Here is a 17,438-nt window from a genome sequence, read left to right as displayed (position 1 = left end):
TGACTTTTAATTTGAAGTTATTAAAATAAATACAAGATTTGAAATTGCTAAAACTACACAGCCCAGATAAAAAGTCATAATTTCAAAAGTTTCAAATTATTCTCCTGCAACAAACATTGAAAAAAAATTAAGAAGATTTGAAATTATCTTTTCAACACATTATTAAAACCTGTAAGGACTGTGCTGAACCTTCAACTTTGTGGAAGAAAAAAAACATACACTTGGAGATCACTTATATACAGTAAAAAAAAAGACAACCTTAACTATATTTAATAGTGAAAGTAAGAGCATAGACACAAATGAAAATATTGCAAAAGTCTAGTATGAATACAAAAAGCAAGAGGACAGTGTTTTCTGTGTGATGCATGTAATGCATGTTTATAGATAAGCCAAAGTCAAAAGTGGCTTTTATTATTATTAAATAACTGAATGAAAATAAAATTATATAACATTCCTCCAGGACCATGGTGCTATATAAAACACAACTAACTGAGACACATATAAACATATCAAAAATTATTCCAAAAGAATCCCAAACTACAGAAAGTGCAGAAGTGAAAGTGTCAATGAGCACAGTTAAAATTAAATTTATCTGGGGGGACTCATGGACGTAGAGTATTTTGGTGAACTGGTATGTTTAGATGCTGTATTCTCCACTCTCGTTGATCACTCAGGTTTGTTGATGGTGAAGTGATTGGTTGTTTTACATCTCAGGGAGCCCTCATGTCTGTGTTTCCTTCTGGCTCTCCCTTTTAGTTATGCTGTCACAGTTAGTCCTGCTAAAGTCCCTGCTTGCACTCTGCACTACATATACATTCACTTTATACATTATGTGACTTTGACCGTACCTAACTTTTTTCTCTCTTCTCTTTCTTTTTTCTTTATCTTCTTTTCTCTCCCTCTCCCTTTGTTGAGCTACACATGTCACTCCTGAGCTGCCAGTGATCCAGACCCCCTCTGCCCTCCAGACCTGTCTGACTTGTCCTGGTGCCCTGCTCCTGGTTGGAGATCTCATCGCATTGATGCCCCGTGTGGTCTGTTTGGGATGTGTGTGGTGACTAGGGACGGTTCCACTTTACCATGAAAACGGTCCTGGCCTCAGCTGATAGCTGTTTTCTGAAGACTTGTGACTGCAGTCGCTTAATAGTTCAGGACTGGAATTATTAACCGTCTATACCTGAGCCTTCAATAATGAACTGGACTCCATGTTAACTTAAAGACATCCATATTGAACTTTCAGCTGCCTAACACATAGTATGACCTCAGATCCCCCAGACCATTTAATGCTTTATATGTCAAAAGTAATATTTTAAAATTAATGAGAAATTTCACAGGAAGCCAATGCAGTAAGCATAAGATAGGGGTGATGTGCTCGTATCTTCTGGTTCTAGTGAGGACTCTCGCTGCTGCATTCTGGACTAACTAAAGCTTGTTTATGCACCTAGTTGAACAATCAGACAGTAAGGCATCACAATAGTCCAACCTAGAGGTAATGAAAGCATGAACAAATTTTTCTGCATCATTTAGTGACAATATATTCCTTATTTTGGCTATATTTCTGAGGTGAACGAATGCTATCCTGGTAATATTGTCTACATGTGTTGTAAATGAAAGACTGGAATCTATAATTACACCAAGGTCTTTTACTGTTGCACTTGATGGAACAGAAAGGGCATCTAAAGTTAAAGTGTAATCTAAAAGCTTACTTCTGGCTGCATTTAGTCCTATGATTAAAACATCTGTCTTATCAGGATTAAGCAAAAGGAAGTTAATTAACATCCATTCACTTATGTCCTTCACAAATTGCTCAACTTTATTGAGCTGATTTTTCTCATCTGGTTTTGCTAAAACATAACTGTGCATCATCAGCATAATAATGAAACCTAATACCATGCTTATGAATTATGTTGCCCAGAGGAAGCATGTAAAGAGGAAAAAGTAGTGGGCCAAAAACCGAACCCTGTGGAACACCAAACTCCATTCAAGAACATTCAGAATAGTCACCATTTAAATCTACGAACTGATAATCAATCGAATAGGATCTTTTCCAGAATCTTAGAGTTAAAGGGGAGGTTTGATATCGCCGATGACTGTAATTGGACAGCTGACAGGGGTCGAGGTCAGGTTTCTTAATTAGTGGTTTAATAACTGCTAACAAAGGATTTTCGAACATACCCAATGCTGATTGAATAATTAATTATTTTTAACAGGGCTTCCATTATTGCTGGTACTATCTGCTTGAGAAAATGTGTCGGGATAGGATCTAATACACAGGTTGATGATTTTGCAGGAGAGATCAGTGAAATTAATTCATTCTCTTTAAGGGGAGTAAAGTATTCTAAGTTCTGAGCTGATATGGTTAGTTTATTATCTGCATCTATTTCATTGTCGGGTTTCAAAGCCTGAATTTTTTGCCTAATATTTATGATTTTGTGATTGAAAAAAATCATGAAGTCCTCACTACTGTATGTTGTTGTGTCTCATTCCTGGTTAATTTTGCTACAGTATTAAATGAACAGGCTATGGCCAGACACAGGCTCAATGATGAGACAAGAGGCCAAGAGCAAGACAAGAGGCTAAGACCTCAAACAAACTACGCATGTAGCTGAAACGGGACAGGACAGGACTCGAGACACGAAGAGATTAGAGATACAGAGAGACTAGAGACAGAACGGGTTAGTGGTTAATTGAGTTTGTAGCTACACTGGTTATTGTTACGATGGTTGCTGACCTAACCGGGTTAATATCTAATGGTGTTAGTGGCTAACCGGGTTAGTTCCTGACATACCAAGGAAACTGAGACACAAAAGGTAAAGCACACATGAACCTAATTCCTACTAGAAGTAAACTCCGCTAACAGCTTAATCCACTAGCGGCTAAACCTGCTAGTGGCTAAGCTTTTACGTGGCTAGACAGACGAATAACTAGAAATACATGAAACTAAACACACGAGTAGTCAAACACACTATGTCCTAAACATGCAGGGATCTAAACATACCAAATGCTAAACATGCAAGTAGCTAAACATGCAAGTAGCTAAACATGCAAGGGGCTACACCAAGACCAGGGACACAAAGAGTACTTACAAAACCTTGAGACAAACACAAGACTTCACGAGACCGAATCAGCTCCACACACACAAACACAAGGCATCTACATATGTCCACAAACTAGAGCCTTGGGACATGCTCATCGGTTATGGACACAACAAACCAGAATACAATTCAAAACAAACCAAAGTACAAAATAATACAAAGCAAAATGCCCACATAAATGACAAATACAAACAAACAATGCTCGACTCAGTTTCCCAGACTAAACAAGTATTTATAGAGGATCTAATGAGCTACCTCGGTTCAGGTGAGCACCCGCATCACCTGAGCGAGGTGCCTTCTGGGAAACTGCAAACCAAAAACTACAAAAAACACAAACAGTGGCCCCTAGTGGCGAACCCTTACATAAGTCTTTATAAATTTTTCTGCTCCGCACACTTGCCCAGGACGTTTATCAACCAGATAGTGAGTTTAGTGTAGGTAAAGTAGGGCTAAATTCCAAACCATAGATCTGTGCAAAAATACATTCGAAGTTCAGCTGAGGCTCGTTTATTACGTAAATTCTTTCTTGCTATATGGACAGATAATTTCACTTGTTTTAAGAAATTCACTAGTGAAATTATCTGTCCAGAGAGAAAGAAAATTTTACATGACAAATCTTCAATTTTGTTCAGTTTCAAAATAAGAGCAGCAGGGAGTGAGTAACATTTAAAAAAAATAATTAATCTCACTTCCAAGATTTTAAATCTTAGCAAGCACGGAAAAAATTGCATTATGAGATTTAAATGGCGGCCACATAAAAAAAATTGCAAGATGTCCCTGTGAGCCCAGAGATGTGAAATGGGTTTCCTCTTCAACTCAGTACTTTCCTGGTCCATATAATCTTAGAAAATTTCCCATTACAACACAATATAACTCAGAAATCTTTTCCATTATATCTGGATTTTTCCACCATCTTGGCAATTCCTGTCTTTATTATGCTTTCTTTTCCTTACTTATAATGGTTCTTCTTTTAGATGAGCATAAGTACACTGATAATACTGATGATGTTGAAAGTGTGCCCTCCATAAAGGTAGGCCTTGCTTTATCTAGAACAGGGGTTGGCAACCCGCGAATACAGAGGCAAATGTGGCTCTTTCATCGCCCTGCTGTGGCTCGCTGTGACTTTGGAAAATAAATAATAATGAGTATTTAATTAAAATTTATTTTATTTAAGTTCATTAGTTTTTACATAATTCTAAATGTGAAGATTATGGTGATCTTTTAACATTAAAATGTTAAATTTTTTGTCGCTCAAATTGTGCGTCACAACTGCCGATGTGCGGCACACGATTTATTGGGGTTTTCTACCGCCGGTTTTTATTCAGGTTGACAGCTGACTGAATGCTCCAAGACACACAATGAAAAGATGACAGCACTCAAGCGCAGATGGCATTTTTGGTTTGCTGCAGGTAAATGTTTTTTATTTCATAAATATGAGGAGGACACAAATAGACATTAAGTATATTATCTGAAAGTAACCTTTAATATAGCGTCTTTTTTTCAGAGTTCAAAATGTTTTTGTTGCATGCAGAAATAAAATTTAGATTTCTTTGTAGCAGTTCATTGATTTCATAAATGCAACACACTATATACTGTATAAATGTAAAAAAAATGATATATGCAGTGTTATCTTCATTTTAGATGTTAAAGAGGTCCTATTATGCTTTTTCAAATATTTTCTTTTATGCAGTGTGTCATGTAGCTGTATGTGAACATAAACTATCTGCACTATCTGTGACGCTGACGGTGCACGATAAATGGAGTTTTTGTCTATTAAAAAAAAAGAATCGGCTCACATTCGCCTAAACGAGTCGTTAGCAAATCTATTTTTACTCCGTTACGGATCCACGTCACTCCGTAACATATTTGCATAATGTCCGCCTACGTTCTACGTCGCGAGCAACTTGCCCGCCCACGTTCTACGTCACGAGCAACTTGCCCGCCCACGTTCTACGTCACGAGCAACTTGCCCGCCCACGTTCTACGTCACGAACAACTTGCCCGCCCACGTTCTACGTCATGAACAACTTGCCCGCCCACGTTCTACGTCATGAACAACTTGCCCGCCATCTTACAATTAACGTTACCACACTCTTGTTAATGTGACCGAGCATTCATGCCAGGTTTGCTTAAACACTTTGTAATATAAAAAAACAATAAAAACAAATAAAAAAAAGCACACAAAATCCTTTTTAACTGTGCGAAGTGCGCATGCCTATCTACGGCAAGCCTCGAAGGAAAAAATGCCAAAGAGTAAGGGTATATTATAGGGTATAGTATATTAGCAACCTTAAAATGGCATAATGGGACAAAGAGTTTTGTGGCTCCCAGTGTTTTCTTTTTTGTGAGAAACAGGTGCAAATGGCTCTTTATTGAACACCTTTTTGATGAACTAGAACACTGACTGCACCCAGGCCTCCTCACCCAATATCAGTTCCTGACCTCACTAATGCTCTTGTAGATAAATGAGCACAAATCCCCACAGCTACACACCAAACTCTAGTGAAAAACTCTCATAGAAGAGTGAAGATTATTTTAAACTGCACAGTGGGACTAAATCAGAAATAAGACGTTTAAAAGCACATATACACATTGTGTACATTATTGTAACGCACCCGCGCGTATGTGCAAAAACACGAAGTACAACTAATAATACAAAAATGTATGATATGTTAGCCTAAAACAATATTGTTTTATTGTGTTTATGAGCTTTAAATATACACTAAACAATAAACACTGCCTTGTGCAAAGTGAAAGTGAGTTGCGCGTGCGGCTTTTTGATCAAAAGGCTGATAAAGCCTTCAGGACTGGAACTTTATACAAGTCTACCTGAGTTTTCAATAACTAACTGGACTCCATATTAACATCAATTAACATCAACTGTTATGCTGAACTGCCTGCCAACTAACACACAGTATGAATGCAGATCAATTCCTGCTCTCTGTTTCACCCAAATGAGGATGGGTTCCCTGTTGGGTCTGGTTCCTCTCAAGGTTTCTTCCTACTACCATCTCAGGGAGTTTTTCCTTGCCACTGTCGCCCTCTGCTTGCTCACCAGGGACTATCTGACAATTTTGATTCATACACATTCAAATTCCATACAAACTTAAATAATTCTTTTGATTGTGTAAAGCTGCTTTGGGACAATGCCAATTGTTAAAAGCGCTATACAAATAAAATTGAATTGAATTGAATTGTCTACTAAACTGTATGGTTGAAATAAAAACCTACCTGACTTGACACACCTGTAAATAGTCAAAAGGTTTAATGTATATCACTTTTGTGTCAAGAACTAACCTTAGGTGACCAGAAGACATAGCTTTAGTGGTTAGCCCTTTGTTGCGTGAATGGTAAACCCAAACGCGGAAGAACACGATTATCCTGCCTACTCGTGTTCTTCCGCGTTTGGGTTTACCATTCACGCAACAAAGGGCTAACCACTAAAGCTATGTCTGCTTGTCACCTAAGGTTGACACAATCTAAGGGTCACCTAAGGGAAAGACACAATCTAACTCGCATCCTATAAACACACACTCAATCAGAAAGCAAAGCCAAGAAAGTGAGTACTCACGATTTGACGAACGATTCCGAAATGGCATGGGCAAACTCAATGGCTGAACGATGTGCCGAGTGTGCATGACAAGCCCCCTTCTGTCCAGGACCGGCTTCAGACGGAATCATGGGTAAAGTGATAAAGGGTTTTAGTTGAGAAATATGGAACACTGGGTGGATCCGGAGCCCCGCAGGCAGCTGAAGCCGGTAGGTGACAGGGTTGATCTGTAGATTGATGCGGTATGGACCGATGAACCTTGGTAAAAGTTTCAGGGATTCCGTGTGTAGATGGAGGTTTTTTGTTGAGAGCCATACCTTGTCACCTACTTTATACAAACGTCCCGGAGGGTGTCGACGGCGGTGTTGGGTGATGTAGTTGGCGTTGGTACGTTGGATGGCACGGTTGGCTTGACTCCATAGCCATCGACACCTACGGACCAACTGTTGGGCCGATGGTACGTCAATCTCCGGTTCTTGATGGGCGAACATCGGAGGTTGGAAACCATAGCATACCTCAAATGGGCTTAGGTTGGTAGCCGAGGAGACGTGGAGGTTGTGAGACAGTTCTGCCCATGTGAGGTAGCGGGCCCAGGAGCGCTGGCGATCAGCAACAAAACATCTCAGGTAGCGCTCCAGCTGTTGATTGGTCCGGCTGATGGGAGTCCGGTGAGGGCCACCAGGTGAGCTGCTTTGGAGAACCGGTCAACAATTGTAAGAATGGTATTTTTTTATTTGGAAACCGGCAGGCCCGTGATAAAGTCCAAGGCGATGTGCCATATTGTTGGTGACATATTCCTCCATCGCCTGCGTCTCGGTAGCTGACAGTGAGTAGAGGTGGCCGCGGGGAGGAACAGAACCCGGCTGAAGCTCTATCGCCAGGTCGTAAGGCCGATGGGGTGGAAGGTGGGTGGCTCTTCTTTTACAAAAAACTCCAGCCAGGTCACGATAGGCAGGAGTGATGGCGTTGATGTCGACATCGGGGACCTTGGACTCCGTGGAACATGTCCCAGCCTGGGCTCGTAGGCAAAGTTCAGTGCAGGTCGGCCCCCACTGGAGGATTCGGTTTTGGTTCCATGAAATGAGGGGGTCGTGCTGCACCAGCCAGGGGTATCCGAGGATGATGGGAGGAGATGGATGATGGATGTGAGGTGGAGTTGAATCTGTTCCTGGTGTTGGTCTATGGTGAGTGTGATGGGTTGGGTCTGGTGGGTGATAGGGCTGGATGAAAAGGGGCCGACCATCAACAGAAGGTATTTTAACTGACTGGGATAACGCCTCGATTTTTACCTCCAATTCTTTGTCATAGGTAAAGTCAATGAAGTTACCAGCAACACCGGAGTTGATGAACGCGGTACTTCGAACCCGTTTGTGGCCAAATTGGAGCGTTACCTGGACCGTGAGGCGTGAGATGGTGGCGCTGGTCATGGTGGAGATGTGGATGGGGCCCGGTGAGTCTCTCCTCGCGCTCACTGGTGCTGCGCGTTTCCCCGGCGAATTGGGCAGATCGCCCGATGGTGTGCTGCCGACCCACAGTAGGCACACAAGCCCCCTCGATAATGTCGTTCGCGTTCTGCCACGTTCAGGGAGGCGCATCCTAGTTCCCCGGCTCCAGTGTCCACCACGGCAGGAGGTGGAGATCCGACAGATCCGGTCATGGTGGTTTTGAAGGCTGTTGGTGGTCATGGTGTGGCGTAGGAGAAGGTGGGTGCAGGCGGCAGGGTCCTCGGGGCTGGGCAAGAGAGAAGGCGCTGATCAATACAAAGGGCGAGCTGGATCAGCCCTTCCAGTGTGGCGGGAAGCTCTCGCCCGGCGAGCTCGTCTTTTATTTGTGAAGCCAGTCTCTCGTAGAAGGATGTCCGGAGCGCGGCATCCCCCCAATTGGTCTGCACAGCGAGGGTCCTGAATTCAGCTGTATACCGGCTCACGGACGATCCTCCCTGCCGCAGATGGTAGAGTTTGGTGTCGGTCTCCACCTCGCCCGCTGGGTGTTCAAAAGTAAGTTTGAGTTGGAGGGTGAATTCGTTGTAGGAGTGGGCGGTGTCCGTATCTGCCCGTAAACTGGCGTGGCCCATTCCAGCTGCCTGCCTGGATAGCAATGAAACCAGGAGGGCGATGCGTAGCCGATCGGTGGAGTACTTGGTGGAATTGAACTTGAACACCAGATCAAGCGCTGTCAAAAACACACTACACTTCCCGTCCGTGCCATCCCATTTATCTGGAAGTGCCAGAAATACATCAGAAGGAGGGGAGGGGGGGGGGGGGTTGGTGTGGCACATGCCTTCCCCTGTCTGGCTGCGATGTCTTGGAGGCCATGGCACAGATTAGCAATCTCTCCGGTTAGCTGGTTAATAAGCGAGGCGTGCTGATCTACCACGTCGCAGAGGCGTGCATGATCCGCTGGGTTCATCGCGGAAGGCTCAGTCATTCTGTCAAGAACTAACCTTAGGTGACCAGAAGACGTAGCTTTAGCGGTTAGCCCTTTGTTGCGTGAATGGTAAACCCAAACGCGGAAGAACACGAGTAGGCAGGATAATCACGCTATTTGGTCTAAGGACTCTCACAAATGGGGAGCAAGGAAAAGACACAATCTAACCCGCGTCCTATTAACACACACTCAATCAGAAAGCAAAGCCAAGAAAGTAAGTACTCACGATTTGACGAACGATTCCAAAATGGCATGGGCAAACTCAATGACTGAACGATGTGCTATGGTTTGTTTATTCCTTTTATGCTGCCTGGTTTGCGACCGCTTTACTTCCGGGTCCTAGTGCCGGTAGCGGACCGAGTGTGCATGACAGTTTTTGTTGTTGATGAATGTTTCATTTATTTCTGAGGAAGAGACATAAATATCCATGCAGAGGGTTCCCACCCTGACAGCTCCCAGTTTAACAACCAGCTCCAGTTTACCTCTACATCTGTATACAGAGTCTAACTCACTGCTCCATAATTAGTTTACTCCAAGAATTAAGTTATGTCAGGCATACCAAAGCAAGGGCGAAAGTGTCCAGGGTTAAACAATCACACTACCACAAATACTGAGAAATACACATTTATATACAGTATACTGTATGTGACTGTGTGGGTGATGGTGGATTAATCAACACTGCGAGTTAGGTGGATGGTCACTCAATGCTTCCTTTATTGGCCTGGGATAAACAGCACCATAAGTTGGTTATATTGCAGATCATTAATGATGTGACAGTCAGCAGAAAGTCAGTATGAAAACTGCTGCAGTTCTATTTTCTCAAAGTGGTCATAAACATATAGTGGACAAGATTCTAAATAAAAATATAAAACAGCATTGAAACTATGCACTCAAGTGACTAAATTTTAAATATTTTTGTAAGAAAAGAAAAACAAAAGTGGAAAAGCACATGTCTGAAATGATGCAAAACATTAGCAATTAAATTACCACATGTAAGTCTGCAGCACGTGTGCTAATGCTAAACTTGGTTCGGCTAACAATTTACAGGTGACATGACAAACACATACCTGGGATAGACAGCACCATAAGTTGGTTATATTGCAGAACATTAATGATGTGACAGTCTTAAATGAAATAAACAGAGGTTCAGAGTTTACAAGCAGCCTAATAAACATTCTTCTTAATTTGTTTTCACAAATAACATGTACTAGAAGCTCACAAACCGAAGTAATAACTCATGTATAGTATAAAATTTTAGTTTTATGCTTGAAAATCTTTAAAAACCTGGTTAATAAGACTGAGCAATCATCAATGCGTCTTACCAGCAGGAAGTCAGTATGAAAACTGCTGCTGTTTGTGTAGCTCCGCCCCCTATCTGTGATGAATGCAGATACAGCACTAACCAATGGCGTGTTTTCCCAATTTATGCATGAATTTAATCAACTTATTTAAACTCCGTTACATACACCCACCTTAAATTCTTGCTAAATTGGGTTCGAACAAGTATATGTAACAAACAAAACACGCAGTGAAGTTAAATAACAAAGAAACAAAACACATGTGAGTATAATGTAAGAGCATTACAATACAGTACATCAGAACATTGTCTCTTCCCAGGAAGTGTGTAAGAATGGGATGATACCAGGTCCCACACTAACACAGACTATAGGAGGTGCAGTCTACACACTCCTTGTAGTAAGACATGTAGCTCTGCTCTCTGAACTTCATTTAGTGCATACAACATACACTTCAGGTCTTCACAATGAAAAACACAACATAATGATACAAATCACCATTCAAATGTAAGTGCACTATGCAAAAAATGTTCTTTATCAAATCAATAAAATTAGACCTCTGAAAATTGACTTTTTGACTTTCAACTTTACAAATAAGTCTGTTAGGGGGTTTAACTGGTCCCCCTAATCGAGTTGTGGTCTGAATTGTGCGTGCACTTGTGGGCTGTTCATAAATGACAGGGACAGGTCTGTTATCTGGTTCTTGCACACAACTGGATGACTCATTCAGCTCAGATACAGGCAACCACTCTGTACACTTAACAGGCTGAGGAACATGCTCAAATTTTGGATTGAGGTGATCATTGTCAAAACACTCCGAAGCAGTCATCTCATCATGGAGTTCTGCAGCTCCACTACAGTTAGTGTCCTGTACATTAGCACCGTCATGTGATCCATCTATTTGTTGTAACCATTTGGATGTCTTTAAAGCAGGATCAATATTGTCCATCAGAACAGAATCAAGAGCATTGCCACGGATAGCACAGGTGGAATCTGACTGAGCATCTTCCTCTTCACCATCATCCCTGGATAAGAAGTTCACTAGAAGCAACAGATTTCTGTGCACTACTTTTTCTCTGCCAGTCTGAACATCCTTGATCCTGTACACATTTATCTCTGGTCTCACTGATTGTACTTCATACAGAACAGAGTCCCACTTGTCTGCAACTTTCCTCATGCCCTTCTCTCCATGTTTAGCCAGCAAAACTCTATCCCCATTGCTAAAGGCGAACCTCTGACCTTCCGATTGTAAAGCATGGTATGACGACTCTGCTCTTTGAAACTGTGTTTCTGGGCAATCTCAGCAGCTATGCTCAGGTCTCGTCTTAGTGAGGTAACAAACTCATGATGGCTGACCACTCTATCATCACAAAGGACGTGCTGAAACATGATGTCAATGGGCAGCCTCGGAATACGCCCGAACATGAGATAGAAGGGCGCAAACCCAGTTGTTTCATGCACAGTGCAATTGTAACTAAAGGTCAAAGTCTTTAGAAGCTGTGGCCACCTCGCCTTGCATTTAACTGGAAGAGCTCTTATCATATTCCCCAATGTCCTGTTGAAACGTTTCGCTAAACTATTACCCATAGGGTGATAGGGTGTGGTGTGTGGTTTCTGCACACCGGCCATTTCAAGCAAATTCTTAATGATTTTGCTTTTAAAATTTGCCCATTGGTCTGAATGTATTCTCTTTGGAAAACGTCTCGGGTTACTTTGCTGTAACCCTGTTCCCTGAAAAGGCGGGAACGAGATGCTGCGTGAAAACGCTATGGGAAACATCTTGTCATGTTGCCGGTTGTGAAGCATGTGTGTATCAAACACGCCAAATTTTGGCTTATATAACCTCGGTCGGGTGACGTCATCTGATGAGACGCACCTGCAGGTTATAAATAGGAGTGAACCGGAAACATTCCTCAGATTGATTTGTCTGAACGGACGTCCGGTCACGTAGGCAGTGCGGCATTGGGACGCAGCATCTCGTTCCCGCCTTTTCAGGGAACAGGGTTACAGCAAAGTAACCCGGGACATTCCCTTTCAAAGGCTACACTCGATGCTGCGTGAAAACGCTATGGGAACGAGAATACCAACGCCGCCGCACTGCAAGTGTCTGGACCCCAAGGTTGTGTAGCGTGTGCGCACAAAGCCGAGAAGGTCTCAGAACTATATCTGGGAAGCAGACTCGAGGACCTGTGAGCCCGGAGTGGCATGAACATCCAGATTATAAAATCTAACAAATGTGTGCGGAAAGGACCACGCCGCCGCATCACACACTTGCTGCAGGGGAATACCTCCTGCTAGTGCAGTAGATGAGGCGATCCCCCTGGTTAAATGAGCCCTGGTTCCTAGAGGCGAAGTGAACCCACGCGCCTCATAGGAGAGGGCAATAGCATCTCTCACCCAGTGTAGTGGCGGCCGCCCCCCCGGTTGCGGCCCCAAACATAAAAGGCTGCTCTGACTTATGCCACTGGCTGATGCGGTGGATGTAAATCTGAAGAGCACGTACTGGACTCAGTAAGTCTCTCCTGCTCCGAAGCTGTAAAAGGCGGAGAACAGAAGGCTTCAAAAACAATAGGGTGCATGTTGAGAATGGAACTTTCGGAAGATAGTTCAGTGAGGATGCAAAATGGCCCTGACTAGCCCAGGGGCGAAGACTAGGCAGGATGGGGAGACTGACAGATCTCCAATCCTCTCTAAGAGGTAACGGCCATTAGAAAAACCATCTTAAAGGTCAGAAACCTGAGGCGCTGACTTTAGTGGTTCAAAAAGAAGGGTGTCAATTGGCTCTTCGAGCACGATAGATAAAACCCACAAAAGGGACCGTGTCACAGTAACCCCACCAATCAGGACGTGGCAGGCTGAAATAGCAGTTACGTACGTCCTGAGGGTACTAGGGCACAAGCCCGAGGACAATTTTTCTTGCAGAGACGCCAGCACTGAAACATTTCGGCAGTGGACTGGGTCTACCTGCTTCGTTATGCACCAACTTTTAAATACATTCCATTTGAGGGCATAAGCTCTTCTAGGGGAGGGAGCCCTAGCACTTAGAATAGTCTCAATTACGCTGGCTGAAAGACCAGCTTGACTTAGTTGGCCCGTTGTGGCAGGCTGAAATAGCAGTTATGTATGTCCTGAGGGTACTAGGGCACAAGCCTGAGGACAATTTTTCCTGCAGAGACTCCAGCACTGAAACATTTCGGCAATGGACTGGGTCTACCTGCTTTGTCATGAACCAACTTTCAAATACATTCCATTTGAGGGCATAAGCTCTTTTAGGGGAGGGAGCCCTAGCACTTAGAAAAGTCTTAATTACGCTGGCTGAAAGACCAGCTTGACTTAGTTGGTCCTGTTCAGGGACTGATCATGAAGGTTCCAAAACTCGGGCCGGGGATGAAATATCGTCCCCTGCCCCTGAGACAGAAGATCCCACCTCATTGGAATCACCTGTGGTGAGCCGTTGAAGAGGGATACTAGATCCGAGAACCACACTCTGGTCGGCCAACAGGGCGCTATCAATAAGAGGCGCAAACACTGTTGATGGACCCTCGCCAAGACTCCCGGGAGCAGAGCTATCAGGAAAGCGCATAAAGGCGTAACCAGGGCCATGTACGTGCCACGGCGTCCAGACCCGGGGTAGCTGGAAGAGTCAGAGAGTAGTAAAGGGGGCATTTGCTGATCTTGCGAGGCAAAGAGGTCCACCTCTTCTACCTGAAATCTCTCCCAGATTGACTGACTATTTTGGGGTGGGGTTTTCATTCCCCGTGTGTCAGAGATTGACTGGACAGAACAACTGCTCCCACATTCATATGCCCTGGAATGTAATTCGCCCTGAGGGACAGGAACCTGGTGCGCTAGCTTTTTAGGGGCGCGAGCACAGTCCGCCCTGGCGATTAATATATGAGACTGCCATAGTGTTGTCCACCCGCACTAGGACATGGTAGCCTCCCAACTGCTGGAGGAAGTGCTTTAGGGCCAGAAATAGAGCCATCATTTCGAGGCAATTGATGTGCCGCGCGAGAAGATGGCCTCTCCAGCTCCCTTGGGCTGGACGGTCATCTAAGACCGCACCCCAGCCCATAAGGGAAGTGTCTGTCGTTAGCATCTGCGACGACAAGACGAACTTAGAGTGGGACCCAAAGTCAGAAACCGGGGTCTGAACCACATAGGAAGGGTACGAAGCACCTGGCGCGTAACCTTTATTGGGGATTGGCCCTAGAGTGAAATCCCCTGGTTTTTAGCCACAACTAAAATGCTCTCATGTGCAGAAGACCCAAAGGTGTCACCGTGGATACAGCTGCCATAAGAGCTAAGATCTATGAAAGTGATGGTCACTTTCCGGTCTGGCTTGATTTCCTTGAGGGTGTTGAGAATGGATTCAACACGAGCGGAAGACAGCTGTGCCCGCTTACGATCGAATCCCATGTGACACCCAATATGTTGTCCTCTGAACAGGAAAGAGCACGCTTTTCATGGCGTTGGGTCTCAATCCTAAGAAACAAAGATGAGCTAGGATGACATGCTGATGTCAAAGCGCTAGCTACTGAGACTGGGCCAGCCAGTCGTCTATGTAATTCAAATACGGATGCCCTGGAGTCGTAAGCGCCAGAACTACATCCATGCATTTCATATATGTGCGGGTAAGAGAGCTAGACCAAATGGAAGGACCCGATACCGGTAAGCTTCACCCCCAAAAGCGACCTTAGGAACCTCCTGTGTTGTGGCAATATTTCTATATGAAGTAAGTGTCCTTCAATCGATTGTCCCAAGTCAATCGCTTGGTAGGACTTGAGAGCAATCACTTTGACAGTCAATATTTTGAAGCTGTATTTATTTATTTTAGATAGCGGAACAGCCCGCAAAAATCTAAAAATTGGACGTAGCCCCCCGTTCCTCTTGGGAACCAAGAAATACCGACTGTAGTAGCCTGACTCACTGTCTGGTAGGGGGAACATGTTCCATGGCCCCATTTCCCAGCAACTTCTGTCAGCAGATGCGCACTTTCCGGTTTCACGGAAGTGGAGACCACGCCGTTGAAACACGGAGGGTGATGTGAGAACTGCATCCTGTAGTTTCTCTCTACAGTGCTTAGTACCCAAGGAGATATGCTTGGCAGTAGTTTCCACGCTGCCAGTTTCTCTGAAAGCGGCAAAAGTCTCGGCGGCTTGGTTAAACGGGGGGGGCAATGTTAGATGTTCGGCATCCTGAAACATGGCAGGAAAAACCGAAGAGCTAACACTTTATTGGAGACTGGTGTTGCCCGAAACACCAGTGGTGGCGGAGCAAAAACACCGACCTCCTGGGGTGCCAGGGAGAACACTTCATTCTCAAAAGGAATTCTGCGTGTCTCTCCCCATTGGGGGGCCACCCCCATGGTCCTGGGCACATGAACCTCAGGGCTTCTTTGTGAAGAAGACAATATGCCAGTCTGAGCTCTTTTGAGGCGGATTGCAAAGTGCAGGCACGACGCACCCCAATCTTTACGAGGGGGTGCCCGGCTCAAAAACACTCTCCTTGTGTGTTTCACGCCTTGCAAGCGTCAGACCCGGTTAAGACTGGGTGGCCGACAGTCCCGACTCCTGAGCACGGCGGGGAAGGAATTTCCGAAGGCTTGTTCATATAACTTTGCCTCATGAACCTAGTGGCGAACAAGTTAACGACATCGCCAAACAGGCCGGAAGGCGAAATAGGGGCATCAAGGAGGAATGCGCGATCCTATGCTTGATGCCGCTGAGATTCAAGCCATAAGTCTGTGGCCAGGCGTTATTTCAGAACGTCCTATCTTGAAGAGCCCCGCCAGTACTCAAGTCTCTCAGCAGGTCAGCCTGGTAGACCTGCAAAACCGTCATGGTGTGCAATGGAGCACCAACCAGACCTGCTGCCTGAAAAGCTTTTCCCTCCAGGGAAGATAAAAGTCTACACAGCTTAAAAGGAAGTATTAGCTTTTCAGGGAGGATGATGTCCCAGGAGAGAGATAGCCGGAAGCGTCTCTTCTATCTGGGCGTCATCATATAACCCTGTGCTTCCACCTCAACTGTATTTAAACAAATAAATAAAGTAGATGGCAGGAAAACACAGAATAGATACAGCTTACTCCATGAAAGGGTTAACTCATATGGAGATTGCTAAGAAAAAGGGAGAGAGCGTTGTTGAGGCTCCGCCCCCCAGCCACCCGACAGAACCTGCCGTTTAATGTTTTTTTTTTTTTTTTTTTTTAAGTGCTTGGGTACTATTTTCATCTCCACGGAGCGAGAGAGGATGTTTATCCTTGCCCATTCACAAGAAGCGCAGCGCGCGCTTGCGAGCGGACAGAGGGATTTCCCGATCCAACGAGGAAGTGAGAGATAGGAGTTTTAAATCCGTCTCTCACAGCTCTGCTGGATACACGCGTTTTAAGCCCCAGAAATGCGCCGCGGCCCCGTGCTTCTCAAGGAATGCGGGGCGCGCGCGAGCACTTTATTCGAAGCAGTAAAGTGTAGAGATCGCCCTCCGATATGTGTTTATTAGACACGGAGGGATATCTCAATTAAAACTCTGCCATATCGGTGAGTTAAACACTTTTTTATTTTGCTGGTTTAAACACACACGCATACACAACAAGGTCAGTGAAGACAAAAGATCTGAGGAATGTTTCCGGTTCACCCCTATTTATAACCTGCAGGTGCGTCTCATCAGATGACGTCACCCGACCGAGGTTATATAAGCCAAAATTTGGCGTGTTTGATACACACATGCTTCACAACCGGCAACATGACAAGATGTTTCCCATAGCGTTTTCACGCAGCATCGAGTGTAGCCTTTGAAAGGGAACCATAAATACAAAAGTAGTCATTCCAAAGGCGGTGGGCCACTTGCTTTGCAGACTGATTTTGACAGGGGAAGGCATGTGCCATCTTAGAGAAATGATCTGTCACTACAAGGACATCGACAACCTTTCCTGAGGTTTGTTTAGCACTCCAAAATTCAATACACACGAGCTCCATAGGCTCAAAGGTCCGAATGTGCTCAAGGGGCGCACGAGCATCTGGTTCTGGAGTTTTCCCGAAAACACATCTCTAACAGTTTTTTACATAAAGT

The 17,438-nt window shown here is 44.4% G+C and overlaps 1 protein-coding gene across 1 annotated transcript in view; it reads right to left on the bottom strand.

Moving 5' to 3' along the window:
• The window catches only part of LOC128533813 (NACHT, LRR and PYD domains-containing protein 12-like), a 470,287-nt gene that overhangs the window by 287,984 nt on the left and 164,865 nt on the right, over positions 1–17,438 (bottom strand). The gene's annotated exons all lie outside the window — the stretch shown is intronic.

Source organism: Clarias gariepinus, chromosome 12, assembly GCF_024256425.1.
Source record: "Clarias gariepinus isolate MV-2021 ecotype Netherlands chromosome 12, CGAR_prim_01v2, whole genome shotgun sequence".
Lineage (NCBI taxonomy): Eukaryota > Metazoa > Chordata > Actinopteri > Siluriformes > Clariidae > Clarias > Clarias gariepinus.
Note: the sequence above shows the minus strand (reverse complement) of the source record. Positions and strands in the feature narration are given on the sequence as shown.